This window comes from Dasypus novemcinctus, chromosome 21 (genome assembly GCF_030445035.2).
Source record: "Dasypus novemcinctus isolate mDasNov1 chromosome 21, mDasNov1.1.hap2, whole genome shotgun sequence".
In the NCBI taxonomy this organism is placed as follows: Eukaryota; Metazoa; Chordata; class Mammalia; order Cingulata; family Dasypodidae; genus Dasypus; species Dasypus novemcinctus.
This window is the reverse complement of record NC_080693.1, coordinates 78,853,467-78,878,182: the sequence shown is the minus strand read 5'-3', so window position 1 is coordinate 78,878,182 and position 24,716 is coordinate 78,853,467. Positions and strand designations below refer to the sequence as shown.

The following is a 24,716-nucleotide window of genomic DNA, read 5'->3' as shown; positions in this document are numbered from 1 at the left end:
AGCATAGACAGATTGAGAGGTGATAAAATTTGTCTGTTTTTTGTTTATTATTATTTTGAAATAATGAAAATGCTATAATAATGATTGAAGTGATGAATGCAAAACTTTGTGATTATGCCAAATACCATTGATGGTACATTTTGGATCGATTGCATGCTTTACTAATATGTATCAATAAAATTGATTTGTTTTTTTTAAAGTTAATTGATTATTTAAAAAATAATACCGTGTTTATAACACATGTAAAAGTAAAACATAAAAACAATAGCACAAAGGCCAGGAGGGGAGAAATGTAAGCATATTATTGCAAGGTTATTAACTTTTTTGGCATTTAAAAAATTTATTGAAGTATATCACACATACATAAACATATATAAACAGTAAGGGCATAGGAATAGTTGTGAACTTACGAAACAAACATAAGGGACATCATACCTCACCCTACCAACAACATCTTATTGCAAGGTTCTTATACCATACATGAAGTAGTATAATATAATTTGAAGGCAGACTGATAAGTTAAAGATATATATCATAAATGATAAAGCAATCAGTAAAATAACAAAACAGAGTTATAACTAATAAATCAACAAAGGAGATAAAATGAAACGAAAAGAATCTAAAAGGAAGAAAATAAAAAAAGTACAGAAGGAACAAATAGAAAACAAATAGCAAAGAGTATATTTAAAAACAACCATTTGAATAATTACATTAGTATAAATGGTCTAACTACTAATTAAAAACCAGAGATTGTCACATTGGATAGTTAAGCAAAATCCAATTATATGCCACCTACAAGAACCTTTTTTTAAACATTTATTTTATTCATTTATTTCTCACCCCCTCATTGTTTGCACTTGCTGTGTGCTGTGTCTTTAGGAGGCACCGGGAACTGAACCTGGGACCTCTGATGTGGAAGGGAGGCACCTCATCTCTTGAGCCACCTCTTTGTTGTATCTCTCATTATGTTTTCTTCTTGTGTCTCTTGTTGCATCAGCTTGTTGTATCAGCTTGCTGTGCCAGCCTGTCATGCCAGCTTGCTGTCTTCTTTTGGAAACGCTGGGACCCAAACCAGTGATTTCCCATGTGGTAGGCAGAAACTCAGTTGCCTGAGTTACATCCACTTCCCAAGAACCTTCTTAAATATAAGATTCAGATAGATTGAAAGTAAAAGATTGAAAAAAGATATGCCATGCTAACACTGATCAAAAGAAGGCTGGAATGGCTATATTACTATCAAAGTCAATGTCACAGTAAAGAATATTATCAGGGAAGAATTAAGGAGGTTATTTCATCAGGATAGAGGGGTCAATAAATGAAGACATAACTATCCTAAAAGTTTATGCACTAATAACAGAGCACGAAAATAAATAAAGGAGAGAACTGTGGGAAGAAGGTAGAGTAGAAAGCTCCAGGAATAGTCCCTCCACCAAAACAACTATTGAACTGGTAGGACTATCTGAATCAACTAGTTGGAACTCTGGAATCTAGTGGAACACTTGCATCATCCTAGGAAAGAGCAGGAGAAGAGGCTGGTAAATTGTAGTAAAATACTGGTGAATTTTGCCTTTCATGTAGTAGTCACCATCCCCCAGCATCCCCAGTTCTGTGGCAGGCAGCACTCGGTATAGCAGCCCGGGCTCCTGGTGCAGCTTGCTGGTGCCAAAGTGGTCCTCCAAAATCTGTGTGTGTGTGGTCTAATTGCTGATCAATGCTTTTGGTCAGCTACTTCAGATTGCTGGGGGACTGGGACTGAGCATAGCCATTGTTCTAAACCCTCTCAGTCTAAAAGCAGCAGTGGAGTCCTAAAGAGGCAGTATCTGTTTTTTGCCTTTTTCTTTCTTCCTCTTTTATCTCTCCATTCCCTTTTTGGGAGCAAAAGTAGTTTGGAAAAATCTCAAATTGATAGTTGAAACCCTCAATAACTAGAAATAAATAATCTAGGCATCTCAGAGAGTGGGAGAAATAGATTTCCAGAGTTATAACTACAAAATACTCAGAATGTCCACTTCTCAGCAAACAAATTACAAATCACACAAAGAAACAGGAAAGTATGGCTCATTCACAGGAAAAAAATGGCCAGAAACCAACCCCGAGGAAGCTCACACATTGGAACCATTAGTCAATGATTAGAATCATTAGTTCAATGAGCTAAAGGAATCCAATTTTTAAAGAACTAAAGGAAACTAAGAAAACAATGCCGAACAAAATAAATAGAGAGAAATTATTAAAGGACAAAGCATATTTTGGAGCTGTATAGCATAGTAACTAAAATAAAAACTCATTTGACAATTCAAAAGCAGATTTGAACAGGCAGAAAGGATCAGTTAACTTGAAGATAAGACAACGGAAATTTTCCAGTGTGAAGAACAGAAAGAAAAACTAATAAAGAATAATGAACAGTGGGACCTGTGGGATGCCAACAAGCATACCAACTTATGTTGGAGTCCCAGAAGGATAAGAAAGAGAGAAAGGAGCAAAATCTTTGAAGAAGTATTGGCCAAAAGGACCCCAAATCTGTTGAAATACATGAATATACACATCCAGAATACTCAACAAATTTCAAGCATGGTAGACTCTAAGAGGACTGCACCAAGATACGTCATAGTAAAATTATCAAAATCCAAAGAAAAAGAGGATTTTGACAGCAGCAAGAGTGAAGAAGTACAAGGGATCACCCATAAGATTGAGAGAGGATTTCAAGTAGGAAACAATAGAGGCCAAAAGACAATGAGATGGCATATTTTAAGTCATCAAAGGAAAAAAAAAAACCTGTCAAGCATGGATTTTATATCCAGCAAAATGATATTTCAAACATGAAAAAGAAATGAAGACATTTACAGATAAACAAAAAAGGAAAGAGTTCATTACAGAAGACCTGTCCTACAAGAAATGAAAGGGAGTCATTCAGGTGAAATAAAAGGAACATCAGACAGTATGTCAAAGCCATAAGAAGAAATAAAGAATACTGGTAAGGGCAATTACATAGGTAAATATAAAATCCTGTGTTATACTTTTGGTTTGTAAGTGCTTTATCCTTCTATAGGATCTTATAGACAAATGTATAAAATAACATTTAAAATCTATGTTATTGGACATAGATGTGTAAAGATTTAATCTGAGACAATAATCATATAAAGGGAGAGAGAAATGTTTATGAGTAGAGAGTTCATATACTACTGTAACTAGGTTGGTACTAGTCGAACTAGGTTTTATTAGTTTAAGATGTTCATTGTAATCACAAAGATAAAGACACAAAAAACTAAAATATTAGAGAAAAGGAAAGAGAATCAAAATGGTACACTATTAAACAACAACTAAAGAAAAAAAGGTGGTAGTGGAGAAATTGAGCAACCAAAAACATGGTAGTGGAGAAATTGAGCACCCAAAAACATGCAAAAGACATACAGAATGCAGATAGCTAAATGGCAGAAATAGATCCTTCCTTTTTAGTTATTACCTTAAATGTCAATAGTTTAAACTTCCCTATTAAAAAGCAGATTTTGGCAGACTGAATGAAAAAACATGATCCATGTAATTCTGTCTACAAGAAACTGACTTTATGTACAAAAACACAAAGAGGTTGAAAGTAAAAGGGTGGAAAAAGATATTCTATGCAAACAGTAATCAAAAGAGAGCTGGACTGCATCAATACCAAAGATGTATTGTGTTACTAATAGGGAGATATGGAAAAATGTGTGAAATATGTGCTAAGGACCATAGCACATGATGACATTATCTCATAATCTGTAATACATGTTCCACAATGGTGTGTTGTGTTGTTGAAGGTTTGTTGTATGGGAATTCTACACATGTGCATGATTGGTTTGTAAGTTCACACTTCTGTAACAAAACTATATTAAAGAAAAAAAAAAGAGAGCTGGAAGGGGTGAATGTGGCTCAAGCAGTTGAGTCCCTGCCTCCCACATGGGAAGTCCTGGGTTCAGTTCCCAGTGCCTCCTAAAGAAAAACAAAGCAAACAATGAGCAAAAACAAAACAAAACAATGAGCAGACAACAAGGAAAAACAACAAACAGACAGTGAGCAAAAAAACCAATGAGCAGAAGACAAGCACAAACAATGAGCAAACAAATGAAGGGAGCCAACTTGGGATGGAATAAAAAAAGAGAGAAGACACAGATTACCAGTATCAGGGATGAGAGTGGTGATATCACTATGGAGTCTTCAGGCATTAAAAGAACAATAAGATGGGAAGAGGATGTGGCTCAAGCAGTTGGTTGCCCACCTACCACATGGGAGGGCCTGGGTTCGGTTTCCAGTGCCTCCTAAAGAAGACGAGCAAGACATCAAGCTGGGAAGCAGATGTAGCTCAAGTGATTGGGCTCCCGTCTACCATATTGGGGGGTCCCAGGTTCAGTTCCCAGGGCCTGCTGGTAAAAGGCGAGCTGGCCTGCGCTATGGAGAGCAGGCCTGCGCTGTGAGCTGATGCAACAAGATGACACACACACACACACACAAAAGAGACACAGAGGAAAGACAATGAGAGCCACAGCAAACCAGGGAGCTGAGGTGGCTCAAGCAATAGAGTGCCTCTCTCCCACATCAGAGGTCTCAGGATTGGTGGCTGGTGCCTTCTAAAGAGAAGATGAGAAGACAGGCAGACATGGGAGAATGCACAGCGAATGGACACAGAGAGCAGACAGCAAGCACAGGCAGCAAGGGTGGGGGGAGAATAAATAAAATAAAATAAATCTTTGGAAAAAAAAGACAGCAAGCTGATGCAATAGACTGGCACAACAGGATGACACAGAGAAGAGACACAATGCAGAAACACAATGAGAGGCACAGCAAAGCAGGGAGCAGAGGTGGCTCAAGCGATTGGTGCCTCCCTCCCACATAGGAGGTCCCAGGTTCAGTTCCAGTGCCTTCTAAAAAAATAAGACAAGTACATATCGAGCAGACAAGTACAAGCAATGAGATAGGGGTGGGAGGAGAAATAAATAAAATCTAAAAAATAGATAATAGGAGAATATTATAAAATAGTTTATACCAATTAATTCAATTCAAGATGAAATGGACAAAATCCTTGAGAGACAAACTACTAAAATTTACTCAAAATTAAATATGTAGCCTAAATAGGCCTATTAAAGAAATTGAATGTGTAGTTATAAACCACCCCCCCAAAAAAAAAACACCAAGCCCAGATGACTTCAATTTGAATTCTGACAGAATTTAAAGAAGAAATGATATCAATTCTGCACAAACATTTCCAGAAAATTGAAGAGGTGGAAATACTTTCTAATTCATTTACAAGGCCAGCTTTCAAACTGCACAAAGACATTACAAGAAAAGAAAACTACAGATCAATATCCTTCATGAAGAGTTACAAAAATTTTAAATAAAATTTTAGTAAATCGAATTCAACAACGTATTTAAAAAAACATACAACATGACAAGGTAGGGTTTCTCCCAAGGATGTCAGGTTGGTTTAATATTAAAAATCAATGTGATTTGCCATACTCACAGACTAAAAGAGAAAAACCGTATAATCATCTCATAATGCGGATAAAACATTTTTAAAAATCTAGTATCCATTTCTGATAAATCTTAGCAAACCAGGAATAGAAGGAGACTTCACTAACTTGATAAATGACATCTACAAAAAACCTACAGCTAACATCAGACTTAATGTGAAAAACAAAATGCCTTCCTTTCAAGATCAGAAATAAGGTAAGATGCCTGCTTTTTTTTTTTTTATGATTTATTTAATTTATTTATTTCTCCTACCCTCTTGTTGTTTGTGCTTGCTTTCTGCTCTCTGCCTACATTCATTGTATGCTCTGTGTCCACTCATCTTCCCTTTAGGAGGCACAGGGAACTGAACCTGGGACCATGGGGGAGAGAGGTGCTCTGTCACTTCCTTGCTGTGTCTCTCACTATCTTTCCTCTTTTGTGTCTCCTTGTTGCATCAGCTTGTCGCATCAGCTTGCTATGCCTGCCCATTGTGCCAGGTCGCTGCCTTGTTCATCTTCTCCAAGAGGCACTGGACACCAAACCCAGAACCTTCCATGTGGTAGGCCACCACCACCACCACCATCAGGGCTAGGGATTGAACCTGGGACCATGTATGCGGGAAGTCACTGCTCAACCACTGAACCATGTCAGCTCCCCTGAGTTGGTTTTTTCATTTGTTTGCTTGTTTGTTTTGTTTTTAGGATGCACTGGGAACCAAACCTGGTACCTCCCATGTGGGAAGCAGGCGCCCAACCACCTGAGCCACATCTGCTCCCAAGATGTCTGCTTTTACCACTTCTAGTCAACATTGTATTGGATATTATAGCCAGTGCAAAAAGACAAGAAAAAGAAAAAAGAAAGAAGCAAAACTTCTACATAGACATGTCTATGTAGAAAACCTGATGGAATCTACAGAAAAAGATACTAGAATAAGCTAGCTTATCAAGATTCCAAGATACAATATCAATAGACAAAGATTAATTTTATCTCTAATAGTAGCACCAATCAGAAATTGTGCAATTTCAAAAATACTAATTACAGTAGGGATAAATCTGACAAAGGTGTGAAAGACTTGCATACTGAAAATTACAAAATATTGATGAGAAAAATTAAGGAAGACCTCAATAAATGAAGAGGTATAATGTGTTCATGAGTCAAAAGATTCAGTATTTTTAAGGTGTCAGTTCTCCCCATATGAATCTACAGATTCAAAGTAATCCTAGTCAAAATTCCAGCAGACTTTTCTGCAGAAACTGACAAGCTCATTCTAAAATTCATATGGAAATCCAAAGAACAACGAAGTTGGAAGACTAGCACCACCTGATTTCAAGACTAACTTTGAAGCTAGTTTCAAGACATTGTGGTATTGACATAAAGATGGACAACAGATCAAAGGAATAGAATATAAAGTCCAGAAACAGATCACACAGATATGGAAAACTGATTGTCAATAAAGATTCAAAAGCAGTGGAGAAAGAATAGTGGTTTTTTTTCAACCAACAGTGCTGAAACAAATGAATATCCACATGCAAAAAAGTAAGTTTCAATCCATGCCATATACAAAAACAAATTAAAATTGGATCACAGATATAACTGTAAAGCCTAAAATTATTAAACTCTTGGAAAAATCATAGGAGAAAATCATTGTAACCTTGAGTTATGCAAACACCAAAAGCACTATCCATAGAAAAAATAATAATAAATTGGGCATCATCAGGATTAAGAACTTCTACTGTTGAAAGAATGAAAAAACAAGCCATAAAATGGGAGAAAATATTTGCAAACTACATATCAGAAAAAACACTTGTTTCCAGAATATATAAAGAACTTTCAAAACTCAGATTAAGGGAAGCAGGTGTGGCTCAACTGATAGAGTGTCTGCCTACCATATAGGAGGTCCAGAGTTCAAATCCAGGGCCTCCTGGCCTGTGTGGTGAGCTGGCCCACGCAGGGCACTACAGCGTGCAAGGAGTGCAGTGCCATGCAGGGGTGCCCCGCATAGGGGTACCCCACACACAAGCCCCACACTGAGCCCCTCTGCACGAGAAAAAAAGCACAACCCACTCAGGAGTGGTGCTGTACACACAGAGGGCTAACGCAGCAAGATGATGCAACAAGAAGAGACATAGATTCCCGGTGCCGCCGAGAATGCAAGCAGACACAGAAGAACACACAGTGAATGCACAGAAGAGAGCAGACAACAGGGAGTGGGGGAAGGGGAGAGAAATAAATAAATCTTAAAAAAAAACCTCAAAACATAGGCAAAGGATTTGAAGGCTAAAAATGGCAAGTAAGCACATGAAAAGATGCTCAAAAACATTAATCTTCTAGGGAGATGCAAATTAGTTACAATGTGATACAACTACACACCTATTAGATTATCTAAAATTAAAAAGATGAAGCCTAGCAGGAGTTGGCAAAGATCTGGAGAAAATGGAGCTCCTATACCGCCAATGGGGATGTAAAATGGTACAACCTTTTTGGAAATAGTTTGACAGTTTCTTAAAAAGTCAAACATACACTTACCATGTGATCCAGCATTTCCACTTCTGGATATTTACCTGAGAGAAAGGTTCATAGAAACTTTATTTGTAATAGACAAAAACTGGAAACAACCCAAATATCTATCAACAGGTAAGCAGATAAAGTTTGGTATATCTATATAATGGAATACTATTCAACAGTAAAAACAAATGAACTATTGATTCACATAACCACATGGATAACTTCCAAAACAATCATGATAAGTAAAAAAAGTGAGTCAAAAAAAAAAGAGGAATTATATAAAATTCTAGAAAACACAAAACAATTTACAGTAATGGAAAGCAGATCAGTGGTTACATGAGGAATGAGAGGCACAAAGAGGGGCTGGAGGGAAGAATTACAAAGTGATTTGAGCACACTTTTAAAGTGATGGATATGTTCATTATTTCAATTTTGATGATGGCTTCAAGCTGTACACATATGTCAAAATCAACTCTTGTAGGTCAGTTATCCCTAAAAAAGGTGTTATAATATAAATTATATTATTGGGACAAAGAGCTATACAACTATGCAAATTCTGAAGAAAATATAGGAGAAAAATCTTTGTAACCTTGATTAGGCAAAGATTTAATAGATAAGACACACACAAAACGCACAAACTGCATAAGAAAAAAAGCTAAATTAGAGTTAATAAAAAGTTAAAACATCTATTGTTCAAAAATACTTTTAAGAGAATGAAAATGACAGAAGAGCCACAACCTGGGAGAATATATTTACAAAATACATATCTAAGAGAAAGAACTTACATACAGAATATATAAAGCCCCTTTACAACTCAATAGTAAGATAAGGTATCCTATTAAAAATTGGCAACAGATTTGAACAGTAACTTCATTAAAGAAGATAAGGATGGTAAAAAAGCACCTGAGTAGTTAACATCATCAGCCATTAGAGAAATGCAAATTAAAACCAAGGTGCCCTACTGTGACACACCTAACAGGAAGGCTGAAAATTTTTTTTAAGTTAAAAGACTGAAATATAAAGTTCAGATGACTATGTGGAGCAAATACAGCTCTCATACACTACTGGTGGGAATGCAAAATGGAACAACCAATTTGGAAAACAGTTTAGCAGTTTCTAATAAGTGAAATATGCACTCAGCACATGACACAGCAATCCACTCCCAGGTATTTACTCCCAAGAAATGAAAGCATATGGTCATGAAATAACTTGTTTGTGTTTACAGCAGTTTTATTCATAGTGGTCCCCCAAACTGGAAACACCCAAATATTCAACTGATACACAGATAAACAAATCATAGCATATTCATACAACTGGAATAATATTCAGCAATAAAAAGGAGTGAACTATTGATATATGCAACAACATGGATGACTATCACAAGGATTACGCTAAGTGAAAAAAGCCAGACACAAAAGGCTGCATACTATATGTAAGACATTCTGCAAAAGCAAAACCATAGGGACAGAAATGAGATGGATGGTTAACTGGGGCTGGTGGTAGGAGGAAGGGATTGCCCACAAGTAGGCATAAGAGACCTTTTTGGGGTGAATGGAATATTCTGTATCTTGATTGCGGTGGTGGTTATATAACTATGCATTTGTCAAGTCATAAAATTGTGCGTTTTTAAAGTGTGACTATTATTTTACGTAAATTTTACCACAGTGAACTTGACATGGACAATAATAAAAACAAACATAAGAAAACTACATGAAAATAAATCTAAGAACAAATGGCTTACAATATTTCCAATGCGAGGGTCATCATGAGGATGTTCTCAATTGTTGTGACACTTGTGTTCTTCCCATGTCTCTGAAGGAGAAAGCCCAAACATTTACAATATGACCCTAAATACAAGTATTCTGTACTTAAAAAGATAGTAAGTCATGAGATAACTTCAACTTTGGCTTCTCTGTAAAATAAGCCAGCTCAAGAGTTTATATTTCATCAAAAACAATTCCAGAGTTCTTATTGAAGAAATATAAGTTTATTTGCATAATCAAATCAATGACCTTGGCACTGAACCTATAGTTTTTACCATTATCCTACCTGTCATTCTCGTATTGCATTCACCTCTCTCAACTCCTTGCTCCCTTGTAATAAGGCATACCTTATTCACCTCTGCATTCTAGGATAAACAATATTCGCATATATATTTACATGTACCATATTCACACATGTTCTTCAACACTGCTCTCTTTCCCTGCTGGCTGTCTTGCCCATTATACATCCATTTTAAATCATTTTCACAGCCAATAACTTTTTACAATAACCCAGTTAAAATGAAAATTATGACATTTTAGCCTAAATACTTAGTAAAATATTTAGTAAAATACTTACTCTACAATGAAAGTAAAAGAACAGAAATCATCTCATGACCCAAGAGATTTTTGCAGTACTTACAAATATTTTAATACTGGCAATTTAAAAAACGTATGAATCTTCAACAGTTGTCAGAGGATTACGACTGAGAATTCTGAAAAATGCAATGGAGTTAAAATTATATGCATTTTCAATTACTTCCATGAAAATTTATGTTCATATTTTTGGTATGGACTTGAAGGTAAAAAAAAAAATTCAGGGAGCAGGTGTAGCTCAGTGGTTAAGTGCCTGCTTCCCATGTACGAGGTCCCAGGTTCAATCCCCAGTACCTCCTTAAAAAAATTCATTTTCTGTCTTTACCTACAAATCACCCTTAGAATCCACAAAGCATTCTTCCTCTAGAGGGAACTACCTAGGTCTCTGGAATATAAAGTGGAGAAGAGAAAGAGGAAAAAAAGAAAAAAAGATGGATACTATAGAAAAAATATGCCAAAGGATTTTTCAGGTTGACAACCCTAGAAGTGACTATGCTGGAAGGAAACCCCAGTCATAGGAAATACTATTTCTAGTATCCTCCATAATTCAAGATGCTTTCCCCTTTCAATCTTTAGAACTTAAAAATTGTCAAGGTTTAATCCACTCAACTGAAAAAAAAAAAAAAAGGACCAAATTCCTTGGCTCTGGAGCCAAAGAAGAGATAAATCTAAGAAGGGGAACTGGTGAAACCATAGCTCCCATCACATACTCTCCTATGAATTCTCATCATCAAAGCCCTTGTTACATTGCAAGTTATTATCCGTTTACTTGTCAATTTCCTAGACTGTCAGTTCCTTGAGGGCAGGAACCATGTTTTATTGGCACTATCATCTCTGTACCTGTCATAGTGCCTGATGTTTGCTAGGCATTAAGTAAGTATTTGTTGAGTACATACATAAAATTTTATTTATATATCAATAAAAGGAATAAATTCATTTTTACACAAATTTTTATTTCAAATCCTGAAATAGATTTTATTCTCGTTCTTAAAGAAAAAAGCAGAAATGAAAAGAAAATATACCTTTAGATTATCTCTACTAAAGAATCATTGGGGTACTTTTGCAGACCATCATAAATATAGTAATTATTACAGCTAATATCTATTGGACTACCAGGCACTGTAATTATCATTTCACATTTAACCCTTACAATAACCTTATGTAATATATTTTACAATGACTCCATTTTACAGATGAGGAAACTGAGGCACAGAGAGGGTTTATATAACTTGTTCTAGGTCACCAAGCTAGTAAGAAGCAGAGCTGGTATTTGAACTCAGCTCTGACTCCAAAGCCTGTGCTTAACCTGTATGAAGAAAATAAGGTTTAAAATAGCTGTTATTTTAACCTTAACATTGAGCGCTCTAAATATAGAAATACCTTTTAAAGTTTCACCTGCCCACTGGGGAGACGCTCATGGATGATTACATTTTCTCTTTTGATTTATTTTCCCTAATTTTCTCCCACAATTAAATATGTAATTTGTCCATAGTCACTGAGACTGTAGGAATTTAAAAACATAATGTAGGTAATGTCATTGAAAATGACAGAATACTCTGAAATTCACCCCTCCATAAATGTAATGAAAAACTGTCAAAAAAATAGAATCAACTCTTTCAGAACTCTGGGAATGGTGAATGAAGAAAATGGTTGAATTTCCATAAAGACAGTGAGTTTATGGTGTTTTAACTTTTCCTAGACTCATTCCCTGCTCTCCAGCTCAGCAGAAACCTTGAAAAATAACTGCCCATGTGCCAGTACTAGAGGAAGCAGAATGTAGATGGAGCTCTTTCAAAGCCTAATTCCCAAAGGATTGTCATTAATTAACCTGTCTGGTGATTCCTTGGAGGACTCCAATAGAAAGGCTTGTCTTAATTGACCTAACTGGTGGCTGACTAGTGCTAAAAGCCCCTCCCCAGTGAGTGTTTTCTAAAGAAATAATTATAGGAAAAAGGTTTTCACATCATAGCTGCCTAAAACAATGGAGAATACGGCAAACAATAGCCTACCTGAAAAGTATAAAAAGGAAAAGCCAAGAAATGAGATATCCATGGAGGATTTGAAAATCTGGGACATACTCCTTGGAATCTAGAAGACCATCAAATTCAATCCAGAAGGGTGGTGAGCATGTTCAGGGAACACTTGAGAAATTCCTAAACTTTAACTTTGAGAAACTGTGCAAGCAGTAAGTGAAGATTAAGGCAAAGCTGTAAAATGTCTGGATGGTGTTGAAGGCAAGCCTCAACATACATACAGAGCCCATTGGCAAAGACTGGGAGACTTTTAGAAAATCTCAGTTCAATCACTAGTTGACCACTAAGATAACAGAATAAAAATAGCAATTGCCACACACAACAAATAATACAGACTTTAAAAAATTAGTTCAGAAAAGTTACTAAACAACTATTACAACAAGAAGCAACAACATCAAATCTGGGAGAAGAGAGAATCTGATTTCCAGAGTTGCTACATTATATTATTCCTTGTTATTTTTTATTTTTTCATTATATTATTTTAAATGTCCCATTTTCAACAAAAATTTATGAGACATGCAATGAAACAATAAGGCATGGTCCATACAAAAGGCAAAAAGCAATCAATAGAAAGTGTCCTGAGGATGCCTAGATATTGGACTTACTAGACAAAGACTTCAATTAGCTATTTTACATCAAACAGATTTAAAAAAAAAGCAACTTCCAAAAAAACTAAGGGAAAGCAAGAGAATGATGTTTCATCAAATAGAGAATGTCAATAAAGAGATATAATTTATATAAAAAAGAATCAAGTAGAAATTCTGGAGTTGAAAAATACAACTGAAATGAAAAATTTACTAGAGATCAACAGCAGATTTGCACAGGCAGATGAAAGAATCAGTAAACTTGAAGATAGATAATTGAGATTATGCACTCTGAGAAAAATATAGGAAAAAAGAATGGAGAGAAATGAACAGAGTCCAGGGTCTGTTGGACATCATTAAAATATTAGCATACTCATAATAGGAGCCCCAGAGGAGAGTAAGGGCCAAAAAGAAATAATGGCAAAAAAAACTTAAGTTTGATGGAAAACATTAATCTACACATCCAAAAAGCTCAAGGAACTCCAAGTAGGAAAACTCAAAAAGATCTACATCTGCACACATCATAGTCAAACTGTCAAAAGTCGAAGATGAATAGAAACTTGAAAGCAGCAAGAAAGAAGTGACTCATCACCTATAAAAGATCTTCCATAAGATTAGAAACCATGGAACCCAGAAGGCACTGAGATGACAAAGTGCTCAAGAAAAAATTTCCATCAACCAAGAATTCTGTATCTGGCTGAAGTATCCTTCAAAAATGAAGGCAAGGGAGCAGATGTGGCTCAAGCAATTGGGTGCCCACCTCCCACATGGGAGTCCTGTGTTTGATTCCTGATGCCTCCTAAAGAAGATGAGCAGATGCCACAAGGAGCAGACACTGCAACCAGCAAGATGAAGCAAAGAGCAGACATCACAACCAATAGACATGCAATGACCAGATGCTGCAACCAACAGATGCCGCAACTGCCACAACCAGCAGATACCACAACCATCAAGTGGTTCATCAAGGAGCACTTGCCTCCCATAAGGGAGGCCCTGGGTTCAGTTCCCAGTGCCTCCTAAAGAAGATGAGCAGACAATAAGCAGACAGATGAGGGAGCCATCTCAGGGGGTAGAGGTGGGAGTGGGGATAAAGGAGAGAGAAAAAAAAAGAAATTAAGACATTCCTAGATAAACAAAACTGAAAGTTTATTGCTAGCAGACCCGCCCTACAAGAAATAATAAAGGACTTTCTTCAGGCTGAATTGAAGGACTGTGGCTAGTCACTTGAATCCACAAGAAGAAATAAATAGCATCAGTAAAGGTAACTACATAAATAAATATAAAAGACATGCGAATTTGGGATGTGGATATGGCTCAAGTGATTGGGCTTCTGCCTACCATATGGGAGGACACAGGGGCCTCCTGATTTAAAAAAAGGTGTGCCTGTACAGTGAGCCAAGTGCCCATGTGGTGAGCCAGTGCCTGTACAAGTGAGCCACACAGCAAGATGATGACACAACAAAAGAGAGACGAAGGGGAGAGTCAAGGCAAGGAGCAACGGAAACTAGGAACTGAGGTGGTGTAAGTGACAGGGAACTTCTCTCCACATTAGAGGTCCCCAGGATTGAATCCTAGAGGAGGAAAAATGAGAAGATGAAAAAGACAAATTGACACAGAAGATCACACACTGAATGGACACAGACAGCAAAAAACAGCAGAGCAGGGGGGAGGGGAGGGAAAAAAATTAAAAGAAGAATTTTTTTAAAAATTAAAAAAAGACATGAATGTGTTTTTTGTTTGTAACATCTTTTATCCTTGTATTTGGTTTAAAAGATAACTACATTAAGCAGTAATTATAAATCAATGTTACTGGGCACATAATGTATTTTTAACAGTACCTGTATAAAGGTAGAGTGGAGCTATAAAGGAACAAAGAGTCTGTATACTACTGAAATTAAGTTGCTATTAACCCAAACGAGAATGTTATAAATTAAAATGTTAAAGGTAATCCCCAGGGCAACCACTAAGAAAATAACTATATATATATATATATATATATATATATATATATATATATATATATATATAAAATGAAAGAAATTAGGGAATTAAAATGGTACACTAGAAACTAACACAAAGGAAGGGAGTAATGGGGGAATAGAGGAAAACAAAAGGCATATAAATAAATAACAAAATGGCAAATGGAAGTCCTACTTTATCAGTAAATATGTTAGATACAAAATGCATTAAACTTTCAAATTAAAAAGGCAGCAATTGGCAGAATTAAAAGGAAAAAAGGACAATGAAACAATAATAGCCGAAGATTGCAATATTTCATTTTCAATAATGGATGGAACAACAAGACAGAAGATCAACAAGGAAACAGAGGACTTGACATACTCTAAACTAGAATAAACAGATACCTATAAAACACTTCCACCCCAAAATTGCAGAATACACATCCTTCTCAAGTGCACATGGAACATTTTCCAGGATAGATAGCATGTTAGACCAGAAGATAAGTCCCAATAAATATAAAAGAATAGAAATTATACAAAGTATGTTCTCTAACCATAGTGGAATGGAATTAGAAATGAATAAAAGAAAGAAACTTGGAAGATTAGGAAGAACCTAATCTTCCACTTGAAGTAACTAGAAAAGAGCAAACTAAATCCAAAGCAGCAGAAGGAAGGAAATAATAAGGTTTAGAGCAGAAAAAAAGTGAAATAGAGAATAGAAAAATAGTGAAAAACCAGCAAAACCAAAAGTGGGTTCATTGAAAAGATTAACAAAATTGACAGACTGTTAGCTAGACTGACCAAGAGAAAAAGAGGGAAGACTCAAATTTCTAAAATCAGAAGTGAAAGGTACTATCAACCTTACAGAAATGAAAAAGGTTATAAGGGAATACTATGAACAATTGTATGCCAACAAATTAGATAACCTAGGTGAAATGGAGAAATAACACAAATTACCGAAACTTCAAGCAGAACTAGAAGATATGAACAGCCCTTTCAGCATTAAAGCCTTTAGGATTGTCATTGGGCTCTGTGCAAGTAAGCTCCTCCACCTCTGCATCTCTCCCTGCATCTCTCCACTTTCCCCCAAGTCATTAAGAATGTAGCCAAAACAATTCAGCAAAGTTTGTTATCCTTCCCCAATATTCTAAGTTCTCTAACCCTTCACTCTTTTTTTTTTTTCCTTCCCTCTTTCTTAACAGCTCATCTATGGCCTTGCACTCATCAATTTTTGTTTCTTCTCAACTAGATAGCCCTCTCCCAACTGATATCAGTATCCTAGTGAAATCAAAAATGGGGCTACTCTATTTTACCCTATTTTCACCCTCAATTTTTTTTTTTTTTGGAGGTACTTGTGCTTGGGAAACAGATGCTCAACCACTGAACTACAACTGTTCCCTGCAACACTTTTTTTAAAAGATTTATTTTTTATTTATTTCTCTCCCCTGCCACCCCATTGTCTGCTCTGTGTCCATTCACTGTGTGTGCTTCTGGGTCCACTTGCATTCTTGTCAGCAGCACCAGGAATCTGTGTCTCTTTTTGTTGTGTCATCTTGCTGCATCAGCTCTCTGTGTGTGCAGTGCCTCTCCTGGGCAGGCTGTGCTTTTTTTGTGCAGGGCATCTCTCCTTGAAGGGTGCACTCCTTGCACGTGGGGTTCCCCTACGCGGGGGACACCCCTGCATGGCACGACACTCTTTGCGCGCATCAGCATTGCATGTGGGCCAGCTCACCACATGGACCAGGAGGCCCTGGGTTTGAACCCTGGACCTCCTATATGATAGGCAGTTGCTCTATCAGTTGAGTCTAATCTGCTTCCCTGCAACATTTTTATTAGCTTCAAAGTCTGTCCCAGAGTCAGAGTTTAAGAAATATTGTTCCAAATAATTTCTAAAGTGTATACTAGAAGAGAACTTAAATATTTTCTGCATAAGCCTTTTGCTGTAGAACAATGGGGCAGATTAAAGGTAGCTCACAAAACAAGGGAACATTTCTTACCTGTTATTTTCTTTTATTTTCTCCAGATTCTTCTATACAGGGGCAGACAGATAGGCTATGTTTCCTTTCTATTAACTGAGGAGACAGAGAAGAATTGAGGACTGAAACATGTCATCACTGTCCTGACTGTACTGAAATCCTAACAGCTTTAGCTGAAAAACTGTCCAAAGCAGGCAGTGAAAAATAAGCTTAAAACAGGACAAACTCAAACTATCTATGCTAGAATCCCAAAATAGGAAGGAAATCTGGTTCCTTGGAGAAGGTAGTCAAAGAAATAAGCAGAGTGTGCCAGATCCTGTTTCAAAATGTTTCAAAGTACTTGGGGATGGAGTAACCCCTTTCCTTTATTCATCTACATAGGTCCATGGGCCATGAGAACATGACTTCCCACGAGAAGCTCCTCAATACAAGACCCCTAACGGAATCATGTAAACCCCTTCTCTGGGGCAAAGTCTGAAGAATCTGAAATGGTGAGCCTTTATTTCATTCAAAGTTCTGAGAATAACCTTGAAGAAGACTCCTTGGCTAGGTTATATAAAGAAGGAGTGAGGAACAATGGAAAAAGCAAGGGCTCTGGAATCAGGCAGACCTGGGTTTGAATTCTGGCTCTGCCACTTTCTGAAGTAATGAACAGGTCTGAGCCTTACCTCATACTGTTTACCTCACCAGGTAGTTTGAGGATTAAATGAAAGAGCATGTGTAAAGCACAGCACGGAGCTGGGCATAAAGTAGGTACTCAATGGTAATGCTATCCTATGTTTACTAGCCAGTGAGCAGAGATCTTGGAAATGCCCATAGATGGTGTGATCAGGCACTCCAGGAGCATGAGAAGCTCATAGGGAAATGGAGCTCTCTGCTCTAAAGGTCCTATTTAAGTATGAAACCAACTTTGAGATACAATGAACAAAAAGCCAAAGTGTTAATACTTGGCTCCAATTAGAAGGGAATGCAGAGCTGCAGAGAACACTATTTGCAAAGCTCTTAAGTGGTTCTGCCCCTTCTTAACAGTGGAAACTCAGACAAGTGACACATCTCTGAGTTTCAGTTTTCCCATCCTCAAATTGGAGATGTTGATATCTGTATCACAAGAGTTGTTGGGAAAATGAAAATGAAATAGATATGAGCTAACATGTATTGAGCACTTACTCTGTGCCAAGCACTATTATAAGAGCTTTATGCAGACTGTCTTACGTAGTATGATAAGTAAAAGTATTTAGTATAGTGCCAGGAACATAATAAGTACCTAACAAATATAGGTTTTAAAGAAACTTTATTGGGCAGAGAAAGAATTACTAAGCTTCAGAGAGAAGAGAAGTTACCTTGCTATACAGGTGGGAAAGAATAGGATGTGCGGTTGGGAGAAGAAAAGTATAATAGTTGCTGGGTATGACAATCTTAACACTTCTCAACTATTATAAATCAAACAGCTACCCTAAACCCCTCCAGAGGACAGACCCGAGTTACCTTCATCTTTAATGTTTATGCCTTTCTCAATCTGAGAAGAAGCTGCCAGGATTCCAGTACATATCAACAAGTGATGACAACATCCTGAAGTATATAATCTCTTGTGCGTCTACAGCTATCTCATGGAAACTGATGCCAGCTGACTGGGGAGCATTAGGGCATCTCTGTGAAGGCCCCTCAATTTGCCTTCACAGTGTGGCCATGCCTCCCTCATTAATAGTGTCAATGGTGGGCAAATAATTCAGTAAGGAGAGGCTTGGCTTTTCCTCTAATTCTCTCTAAGTGCTTATGTTCTTGGCCCATTACTGATGTCCATAGACAAGCCAGCATGTGAATACATTATATCTGAATAATGTATACAGCCTTTCTACATTGTACAGTCCTTCTATTTTTAAAATCATGGAGCTTGTATTGTTAGAACCAATAAACTGACTAAAAGAAAATTTTAAAAAATTAAGCCAACAGTCTGGATCGGTGTAGGGGAATGAATGAGAAGCACTTTAAAGTCAGAAAAAAGTATACTTAACATTTAGGATTAGCAATCACTGCTGGTTTTCCATAATATATTTCATTCCTGATTTGCTCTGAAAAAGATAGGATTACCACTACCACTCAAAAAATGGTAGTTTACTAAAGAGCTTGGCACAACTTTGAGGTGGATTTCAGACTCAGAAAAGAATGACTCTTGGGAAGCGGACTTGGCTCAAAGGATAGAGCATCTGCCTACCACATGGGAGGTCCATGGTCCAAGCCCAGGGCCTCCTTGACCCCTGTGGAGCTGGCCCACATGCAGTGCTGATGCATGCAAGGAGTGCCGTGCCACATGGGGGTGTCCCCCGTGTAGGGTACCGCATGCACAAGGAGTGCCCCCCCCTAAGGAGAGCAGTCTAGTGCAAAAGAAAGTTCAGCCTGCCACGCCTGCCCAGGAGTGGCACGGCACACATAGACAGCTGACACAGCAAGATGACACAACAAAAAGAGACACTGATTCCAGGTGCCACTGATAAGAATGCAAGCAGACACAGAAGAATACACAGTGAATGGAAACAGAGAGCAGACAACTGGGGGGTGGGGGTGGGGGTGGGAAGGGGAGAGAAATAAATAAAAATAAATCTTTAGGAAAAAAAAAGAATGACTTATCCACACTTCTAATTTGTCAATAACATCTAGGCTTCATTCAAGAGATTTACTTGGTTATAATTACCTGGAACCCAGCGGTGAATCTGGGTTTTAAGGGGTCTGCTGTTTATCTAATTTGTGAAATCCTTTCTAATAAAAAGTGCAGAATTATGAAAACCAAAATTGCTAGGGTCACCTCCTAGGACCTTGGAAGGGGCCTATGCAAGTGAGGGGCCCTGCAGCTTAAATTTCATTCAGTTCATGATAAATCCACTTCAGCTGGGATCTTTTTACCAATTTTTTAAAAGCAGGGAATATATTGTTTTAACTTATAAACACCCGAGTACTATGTCGTATAGGTCATAAAATGACAACTCAAGGGGAGCCATCTCTTCTTGGCAACTTGCCTTTGGAAAGTGATGCAGTAAGACTCATGTCTCACCTACAGAAAACATTTCCTGAAGCAAATTAGTTTTGTCTCTTAGAAAAATTTGACCAAAAACAGAGGAGCGCAGCCCCCAACACACACCTGGTGTATTTGACCATTATTCCAATCTTTTGAAAGTAGCTCTCAATTAGTTTTAGGGCTAGAGCTCTGTTCAGATCACGTGACATGAGTGTTAATTTATTTCCTGTGCCAGCTAGCTCTAATTCTCTCATATTTAGCAAATGCCTCTTTCTGTTGTTTAAGATGAACACAGAAACCCGAGAGAGCCACTCTCGGTGTGAGTCTTTACTAACCCCCCACCCAGGCCCTCCTTTGTCATCCTCCTACCCTGTTGCCCTGCCGCATGGATCCTACCAGGGCTCTCCTATATTTCCCCATCAACATCTATCTCCTCCCTCCAATCTGAAAGTTTTTGGGGATAAAGTCTTTGTCCTATTCCTCTTTGTATCCCCAATACTTAGTACAGGGCCTGGCACACATTGGGCACAGTGCTTGGTGAATATTTTTGAATGAATTCATTAAATATTATCAATTGTGATTCCATACTTTTTTTTCTTGTGTTGCCCATACAACTATATGGATTGTATGTAAACTTGGATTCTTATGAGGGATTCGCAGCGCTATAAAATAATCAGTAAAGGTTGGTGAGTTTAAGACATCTGTACTGAAGCTACCAAAACTTCTTGGTGGGGGGAACCTAATGATCCTGCTCTCTGGTGTGCTGGCAAAAGGAAAATAGACCCTCAATTTGTCTTTCCCCAAGTTAGGCACCAGCAAACTAAAGAAGTGAGGGGAAGGCAGCTACAGATGCACCCTAGGCACCTCCATCTAACCTGAAAGGAACTGAGTGAAGCTGGAAAGCTGGGTTTCTGAACCACAAGACAGGTAGACAGTTTTTTCCAAAGTCACGTTTAGAGGAGGAGGATTTTCACCTTTAATTTAAAACCCCCTTTTAAATTGAACATGGCCATTATGATTTACTTTAGTGACAGAAAATTCAAAGAATTTTGAAGCTGAAAGGGTTACAACCCACACTTCTGGTTTGAAGAGCAGTCAGGAAAGAAAGTACTTGGAAAAGGGCTAGAGCAAAATATTTTCTTTATGAACATTTTCACACCATAGCTTAACATAGGCACCATCTTTCTCCATGTATCAAAGATTCCTATGGTCTACAGATAATTCATAACTACAAAGATATATACTTTTTGAAAAAATGTCCTGGGCGATTAGGGAGAGAAGTGCTCTGTTCCAAGTTTTCAGGAATTTGCTTTGTTTTACCATGTGAAAGAAGTTGATGGCCAAGGAGAACCCTGATCTTTTGCTCTTGGAGGACTTTGTGCCAAGCTTTGTTCTCTGCAGCTATATATCACATATATTTATGCAGTTAAAAATTTTGCATGTGAGCTGGAATCAAGTTTAAATTAAAAAGTGGAATTTTGAGGACATTCACACATCTGAATATCATCCTTGGGATTCCCATGGCAATGTTAATTTGAATGTTACTTGCTTGATGACTTTCATTGCCCATGCCAAAGATCAATACTAGGGAAAGGAAAGCATGAATTAGATGAGACTTCTGGCCTTTTTGTACCTTAGTTTCCTCAGTTTGGAAAAAAATAAGAAGGATCTTAAGACATACTTTTCAGAGTGTTTGTATGGGGCTTACTTACACCCAGCTAATGATACTGTACTTTTACCCATAAACAATCTTTTTACATGTATTCACCTTCTATTTCACATACAACTTGTGTAAAAACTGCATTCCATGCCAGGCCTGAAATGTTCCAAAGCTGAATTCAGTGAGTAAATTGCAACCAAGAGTTCTACAAAAAAAAAAAAAGACACAAGCAAAAGAAAAAAAAGATATTCTTTTCAGCACATTCATTCTTTGGCTGTGATCCTAGTTTTTATATGATACAAGATAACCTCAAGACTACCACCATTATATTGCTGTGTAAGATATTGACTTATTATTTATACATTCTGATTTGCACATATGGTATATTAGGTACAAAACTGTAAATGCTCCATAAACACTTGTAATAAATATTTCTCTTTATTTCTTTATTTCTCAGTCTTGGCACTATTGACATTTTGGGCTGGATAATTCTTTATTGTATGGGTTCTACTATGCATTGCAGGATGTATAGCAGGCTCTCTGGCCTCTGTCCAATAGATGGCCAGTAGTACACTCACAAGTGTAACAATCAAAAATGTCTCCAGACCTTGCCAAAGGTCCCTTAGGTGCAAAATTGTCCAGGCTGAGAACGACTGCTCTAGAATGATTCACTCCAATCTTTGTAATAATGCCAGTCTTTGCAAGAAATTAAAAGGATTTGCTGTATAATTTTAGTAGCTTTTCACTATAAATTTTAATCATATTTCAAAATGAATAGTAAAGAGATTTATAATTAAGTTTTATAAAAATTCTAAATATAGTGAAGTTATATTTGTAATTTACACAAACTGCAAAAAGGGTAGTGGTTCAAATGTGCATCTTTCAATAGACAGTATTTTATTGCAGGATAAATCTTTAGGAAAAGGAAAAGGAAAATATTGCCTCAGTTAGCTATTAGATATCTAACTAGTAAGAATAAATGCTGGAGTTTAGAGGGATAATATGGAATCAGTAGTTTTTGTCTAAACTCTAAACCTTAACAATTGCTACCTGATCCTTCTGGGGCTCTTAATACTCTCCCCACCTCTCCTACAGTCTTGCCTTCTGATCTTGATAAATAAAATATACAAGTATAGATCTAGATAGATCTTTCCTGAGAGTAAGGGAATTGATTAGATGAACTTTCGTAGTCTCATTAAATTCTAGATTATGAGCTCCTTGAAAGCATAGTCTAGGTTTTGCTCATTTGCATTGCCTGCCATGTTTAAAACTAACACATGGACATAAAGCAAACTCATGTATTCATGAAATGACTAAATAGCTGGCGAGTAAGTACAAGGACAGTGACTATTTTTTTTTAAGAATGTAGTTTTATTACTTCATGGCGCCATCTTCTGCACCTCTGCTTGTTCTTCATTAGGGCCTGGTGACTTATGGTGAGAGCTTATGTGTTTGTATCCCCTGCGAGACCGTGATTTCCTAGAAGGGTGGGAACCCTGTCTTACTCGTCTTTTACCTCCAACACTGGGGCATAATGCAGCATAATTTTTAAAAACATTTTCATTGGTTGGCTTTTTCTAATGAATGAGAATAAATATGCCAATGTGAAATAATTAGCTTACAAAGTAGAAGCAATGAAAGACGGCTACATTGAGCAGTTGTCTCATTTGCCCAGATGCTGGAGGTGCCCAAGAAGACCTAGCAATAGCGGCAGTTCCCCTAAGGCCCGAAAGGCTTGCTGACTCAGAGGACTCTCTTTAGTGTCCTGGGCAGTTCTTTATACCCACCTTCCCTTAAGCCTTCTAAATTTGCAAGAGGAATTTATTTGCTAAAGAGTATCATGAATTAGTTTAATAAGGATTAAAGACAGTTCTGGACTGCGCAAAGATAAAACTCACACTTTCATAGCAAAGCTCATCGTCTCTCCTTATCTCTAAATAGATATGAATGCTAGGCAGGTATTCCCTCCTTAGCAATGGGGCTATAGAGATTTTTATTTGTAATTAGCAGTTAGGAGCATTTCTGATATGCTTACTTAGCATAAACGTTTCCAACTATACCTTTAACTGTCATTTTAAACATCAATTTTTATACAGTATAACAATTCCTGCATTGAAATCCTTAACACCAGTTTGTTCTCTTGGTAGCTAAATATGCTCTTAATAACATCGTTTACATAATTCATCTGCTTGAGTAAATAATATTTAAATGTTGATCTAATTCATATTAAATTGTCAAAAAATTCTGGGTTAATGGCATTCAAATTAAGTATGTGTTCCGTATTTTCTTGTCCTTTAAGCAAAATCTGAGGTTAACTTTAATTCTTCTCATTCTACTAAATCAACTTTTTCAAACATTTTCTATAAAAACCAGATAGTAAATACAGTAGGCTTTGCAGGCCATATATGGTCTCTTTTCTTACTTTTCTTTTTTCTTTTATAACTCTTTAAAAATATAAAAACCATTCTTAGCTTACAGACTGTATAAAAACAGACCGTGTGCCAGATTTGATCTGTGGGCCATAGCCTGGAATATAAATAATGTTACATGGACTTATAAATCAAGGTTCATATGGGTGTCTATAATTACTCAGATCTCATTACCAATTTCCCTCTATAACTGAAATTTCCTTCTATTTGTAGCTTGTCTATATAATTAACATTGAAAATTGAAAATGCAAAGGAGGTATTGAATGCTAGAGATGGGCTGGGACCATACAGATTTACAGAACTGTAGGATTTTACTGCTGGATTATCTAATTCACACCCCTTATTCATTATATGGATAATGTATGATGAACTAACTAACTTACAAATATTGGAGGGATAGCAGGCCTTCAAATGAATCCTTAGGTAATTCACTCAAATAATTGTCACTGCGAACTCTGGAAAGTGAACAGGTTATTTCTGGATCAAAATGCAAATTGCAACTATGTGCTACACAGCACTAACTCCCATATACAGGGGAAACCTGGGTTATGTTGCCACCTAAATATTCTAATTCTTATTTAATTCAGGGATGTGATGTCTGCTCTGTTTTTGTTCAACCCTTTCTTCTCATGCCTTCCTTTGGGTCCACCTCCCTGCTCCTCCCTCCACCTGTGAAAAACACACTTACTCCACCTATTCTTCCCACCAAATCCTATATTTAATGCCTAA

At 37.1% G+C, this 24,716-nt stretch overlaps 1 pseudogene; it reads right to left on the bottom strand.

The window, feature by feature from the left end:
* Positions 1 to 24,716, bottom strand: part of LOC105746791 (leucine-rich repeat-containing protein 37A3-like) — a 49,757-nt pseudogene that overhangs the window by 14,917 nt on the left and 10,124 nt on the right.